Source organism: Phragmites australis, chromosome 21, assembly GCF_958298935.1.
Source record: "Phragmites australis chromosome 21, lpPhrAust1.1, whole genome shotgun sequence".
Taxonomy (NCBI): domain Eukaryota; kingdom Viridiplantae; phylum Streptophyta; class Magnoliopsida; order Poales; family Poaceae; genus Phragmites; species Phragmites australis.
The window spans coordinates 10,667,424-10,673,423 of record NC_084941.1 but is presented as its reverse complement, the minus strand read 5'-3'; the positions used below and the strand labels follow the sequence as shown (position 1 = coordinate 10,673,423).

The following is a 6,000-nucleotide window of genomic DNA, read 5'->3' as shown; positions in this document are numbered from 1 at the left end:
TCATTTCATGCTGTTGTATGTGTGGTACGAGATGGCTTTTAATGAACAATACCAGTTCGATTTACCTTACTGAATATGAATTTTACTTGTCTCGCCTGATAGTTTCATGTATCATCACTTCATGTTTTTAATGCCGTTTACGGAACACAGTGGACACAAAAACACAACAACAAAAAAAAGAAAAATCGACATTTTTTCTGACCTTGAGCTGTTCACAAATATTTTTTTATTTTCCTTTTATTTGTCTCTTATTTTTTCTCAACTCATCGGCACTAGAATAGGAATTAGTGTACAATTTTGCTCAAGTTTGATGTAAGGGGTGGCGGCTACGGACACATGCGCGTGTTCCGAAAACTGTGCAGAAACTTCTAGGGGTGAGAACTCAATCTTCCAAGGGGTTTTTGGCCCCAAAAAATTCTCCGAACTGGACAAAATCGGTGGGAAACGGATGTAACTTTTTCTGTAAATGTCCGTAGAAAAAAAACGTCGAAATCGGAGCCCGTATGCAAAAGTTATGCCCGTTTTACCGAAGGCACTCCGGGTCACCTATCAAATTGCACTTATCATATAGTGTTAGGGAAACTAGTTCGACCTGTACAACTTGTGCAATATACTATTGCTTAGAGACTGTACTCCCCATATTTAATAGAGTTATAAAATCCCAAATTGTTTTGTGCATAGACAGAATGCTACCTTAGCATGCATGACTCCAGTGTTTTTTTTTTTTTTGCCATATAATTATGATAATATCAACAATTCATCGTGATACCTAGTTTCAATATCAATAGAACACATTCGCTCTTTACCTGAGACGAAAATTACGTAAATGGAAGAGCAATTAAACGGCAAAATTATTTTAGTTCCACCTTAGGTACGCACCACCATGACCCAGAACAACAGCATGAACCTATTTCATTTGTAAGAAGTAGAATTGAAACATCATAAATATCATAGTCAATTACACTGGGTGAGTTGATGCATCTATTAAACATAATCTATTATTAAGTTTGAGCAACAAATCAGAATAAATCCAGCCCACCCATCATTGACACTCACTCACCTCACATTCCCACACCCAAAACTGAGTGTCCAGTTATAACTTTGGCATATGAACTGATGATTACAATTTGAAAGAGACTTCAATCTCTAGTGAATAATGGCAGGCATGATGTTAAGGTACATAAAACTATATCAAGCACTGGGAGTAATACATAGGATACAGTCGTGGTAAGTAGAAGATTTTCATAGCATATACTTATACAAGTCTGAAAAGAGGTGCTGAAAATATCCATGCATACTACGAGCAATACAATGACATTATAGATACTGATATGCAACCTAATCTATGTGTATTAATAGCTCTAAGCAACTCACAAGAGCAACCAATCTAGGCATCAACTATCCAAAAACTCATTTATAGTAGTAAGTGCAGAACCACTCACATCGCGTTCCCATGCTATGGCCTTCGCAGTATCGTTTGATCCAGTGAGATGCGCACGTATGGTTTCTATGGCATCAAGGGAGCAAACAGGCCAACCCCAAACATCAGCAATATGTTGAATCTTTGTAGTCTGTGCTTTTGCAAGGGCATGCGTATTGGCTTTCATCTCATCTATGGAAACACAAAGTGTCTTGCGTCCGGCAAAATATTCACTTAGTTCCAACACACTGATTGCCCTAGCTAGCCCAGTGTGCTCGACAAGCTTGCGAATGGACATAGAATCAAAGAATTCTTTTAGTTCCTCCACCAAACCAGCATCAACCATATCATAACCACGGCGGTTGAGATATTCCTTAAGAACTAACTCATGAGCATCCAGCCACAGGAGGCAGCTTTGGAACCTTAAAGTTGGCCGATACCTCATGATTGCAAAAGGATCAACAAGGGAGGGATCAAAATGGTCAACAAGGAATCCATGGATCAGTGAGTTTGAGCCACCTACCAGAACCGGTACATGACCATGCCTTACAATAGAATTTATAGTAATGGTTGCAATAGATCGGAAGAAAGATACAGAAAAATCGTCGGTAATTGCAGAAATAGCCCCAATAAGGTGATGAGGAATACCACATCCATCCTTCAGATGGACCTTGTTGGTTGCGGTGTCAAGCCTAGGATAGATTTGCATCTTGTCAGCATTCACCACTTCACCACTAATCACCTTGCATACATCAATTTATAGCTTTGTCTTACCCGTGCCCGTAGCACCCATGATCACCACTGGTTTAATTGTCAACATCTGGGGGATGTAGTCAGGATAAAGAGAGTGTAGGGTGAACTGGGAAGAGGAAGAGGAAGGGGAAAGTGCTTCGATCGCTGTGAACCCTAGGTCTATCGACCCATGTTATACCAGTCAATGTTGTCTCCGTGTAACAAGGGTCATCTACGATATCAACCAATGGCCTTTTAGCTAGGTACACAATCGACATCTTCATGCTGTATCTGTGCATCTAATGGATGGGCACCAAGACTGCTACTGATAACCTCATACATAGTGAGTGGGTACACTTATTGACCTGATATTTGCAGATGTGTCAGCTAATTTCTTTATGTTTTCTGTAGGTGCAACGACTAACATGAGGTTAGAAATAAATAAACACCTTGTCCATTTTTGTGTGAGGTAGTTGATATTTAACTCAGGATGCTGTATTTGCAACATAAAACTAAAAAATTAGATAAATTTCCATTATAATCATTTATAAACAACTTGTTCACATTAATTTTTGTATGAGGTAAATATTGTTTAACCATGCCCTTTTACTTGAGATGGCAAATAAATCTAACTTAACCAACTGGTGCCCCCGCAACAAAGCGCGGGCATCAGTTAGTTATTGTATGTGCGTAATTTGCTAAAAAAAATTAAAGTAGTTTACTTACTTTTTGTATGAGATTGTACATGGTTTATTGTATTCTCATTGATTTAAAAAGAAGTACAATGTTTTCTTTCCAACAGTCACCCAAATCTAAAAGCTAATTTCAAAAAATGTTCAAACTTCTTCTCTCTTATACTAGCCCAGCTCGCTCCAGCCAATCCTAACTCCACCTCCCTCTCCTTATCTTCTACCTCCTCTCGCCTGTGCACATCGTCTTACACATACGCACGTGTGATCGTGAAGCACGGAGCATGTCGTTTCCACATCCGACCACCGCTGCCACACCGTCACCTCACCACCACCCATGTCACTACGCTCCACCACCCTCCTTTACTCAAGCAGACCGCCAGTCACCGCACGCACCACAGCAGCGACGACCCATACACGAGGCCCCTGCTCCCTCCTCCTGCCTATAAAATGCAACGCCAGGGAACTCCCCGACCATCCCAAAGCTCACCCAACTCCACTACCTTTCCATCGAGCCTCAGCCCTCCAGTTTCTCTCCCTTACCTCTCTTACAAAAAATCGGCCACCAGGGCGATCTCCCTCTCCGGCCACACCCTCGGCAAGGTGAGCAGCTGGTGAGAGCCTCCAAAAACTCTTAGCCTCTCCTCTCTATTGAAATCTTTTTTACCCATCCTTTTTCTCATAGATGGCAGAAGAAGGATGGACCACCAGTTACTGCTTGAACAAGGAAGGTTTTCCCAAGCTCCTGTACACCGCTATGGCAAGACTTGGTATTCTGGACCACCCAGAATACGTGGTCAGAGAGGACGAAGAGTATGGCACAAAACGATGTGAAGTGATCATCCATGTTGGAGCAAGTAAGGATTTCCCTGACATAAAGCCGTGGAGGGTGTCCACGACAGGGTTCCGATTCAAGGACACCTACCAGGCTATCGCCCACAAGGCTTTGAGGTACCTGTGCCAGATATACGAGAAGGTCATTTGCCGTAGACCCATGAGGTTCTTTCCACCCTTGCTAAGGAACCGCCAGTGGATGGCCCGGATGAAGACCCTGGAAGGACCCGAATTACGAGAAGATGACCCAGCTATGGTGTTCATGTCTAGGTACTTGCTTACCCTAGACAAGCAATACGACAAGCAGGCAACCAAGCTGAGAAAGTGCATCCATAGGGCAGAAAAAGCTGAGACGCAGATCAGGAAACTCAACGTGCAATTACGGAGGCTAAGGCCCAAGCCACTGAAGCCCAGAGCCATGAGGCCACCGCGATTGAAGCCTTGCAAGAGGCACAAGACCGCCACACTCAGCAGCTAAAAGACACCTACCTTGTCACTAGGGCCAAGAGAAGGACCCTTGCCTTGGAGAACACAGAGTGCCCGATACTAGATGGAATCCCAGTTGCAACGATGGAAAAAGGCAAAAGGAAGTTCTTGGACGCCCCTCCAGCACCCCTGCCTACAGAAGTCTCCCATGGGACTTCTGACATGGAGTCCACCGAGGAAGAAGAAATTCTCCCTCTCACTCATCCACCGCCAAAAGATGATGCTTTCCCTCTCATCCCCTTAGAAGACCCTTTGACCTCAGAAGAATGATCTAATCAGCCACTCAGACACCTCAAGGAATGAAGCCGCTCCGGTCCAAATTAAAAAGTCTAGAAGTAGTTCTAGCCAGCTCCCCCTTTACGCCCAAGGGAAGTGAAGGCTACTTCACTTTATGTATACCCTCGTATACAGGGGATGTATCCGTATTGTAGTGCGTGTTCTTTCTACCTATAATGTAATTTGTTGTGATATCTATTGTGTTTCAAGACCTAAACCTGGCACTTTTACAAAAAAAGAAACTAAACCAACAAACATCACTCCAAGTTGTTGTTCCCCGTCAAATTGTAGAGGCCCATGAGAAATCATAGGGAGGGCATCAATTTCTGCAAGCTGTTGGAAACTTTGGCCTGTGTAGAAGAAATTTCCTTGCGATAAGTTCAGACCTCGTATTTGGTTTCCTCCAAAATGTATGTTGACATAACTATTTCATAGTGGTTTCATAGAAAATCTGATAATCCGATCATTTGTTCGAAATAGACGCATAGGAACATTTTCCACGGGATTTTTGTTCCAGTAAAATTTCTCCGAAATTCATATGAAATTAAATACTCCCGGTGGCCTCCGAGCATAGTCACATTACTCTCCTTTAGTTGCTCCATTTGATATGTTTTCTATGGTCTAGATACAGGCTTCCCACCTTTTTACTGTGGCCTTAGAGTGCCAGCTTATGTCAGCCTTTACAACAGCATCTGCGACGATGTCCTATCATACTATAGCTTTATGCCTTTCTGTGACATGATACAAACAAACTTAGAATACTATATTTTGCTGCTATACCAGTACACTCACCCGCAGCGAAGTGCGGGCATCAATGGCTAGTTTGTATTGTGATCAGCTCCAGCTTTGGGTCTGTGAAGGAACTGCACGATTTCCCCCAATTTGTGTGAAAAGTTGCGAAAGGACCCAATCTCAGTGGTTCATGCCTATACCTTTTTTCGATTTCAGAAAAAGTATTTCTTTCAAAGGCGAATAAGGCTTTAACAAGGCACTAGAGAAACTCACATAAACTCAATAGCGGACTACTGTTTCCTCTCTGAAAAATAAGGGTTTGTAAACTTATTTACTTACAGACTTGGGATAAAAGACCGAGTTGTGAAATCAGGACTGCTGTTTCAATAATCATCTGATACAAGCTAGGATTTTAGTCACTACATATTCTCTTTTTAATCAGCAAGGTTATTGGATCTATCGTATGTACCTTTCATATGGTAGCTAATATAATGATAACACGTTCCAGTTTCACATTTCTGCCCATCACTTGTTTGTTATCTGACGAAGACTCCTGTCACGCCTCCCCTTTCTGCGCCAAGCTCACCTGTTGTCGTCTCCTGTACGCGTCCGCCCAATAAAAACATCCACAACATTTCCGCCCGCCTGGTGAAACAGCTCGTCCTCGAGCTGGAACTCAAGGTATTGCTAGGTGAAACCTTCCAGCACCTCCCATGTCGCGTCAGCTGCACCACAGCCAACCCATTGAACCAATATCTCCCATGCGCCACGATTAAGCCAAGAGCGAACAACTTTGGCCAACTCAGGAAGGACAAGCTCATGCTTTATATG

At 42.9% G+C, this 6,000-nt stretch overlaps 1 pseudogene; it reads right to left on the bottom strand.

The window, feature by feature from the left end:
- Positions 1–1,394: 1,394 nt before the first annotated feature.
- On the bottom strand, positions 1,395–2,240 carry LOC133903161 (adenylate isopentenyltransferase-like; annotated as a pseudogene).
- Positions 2,241–6,000: the final 3,760 nt, after the last annotated feature.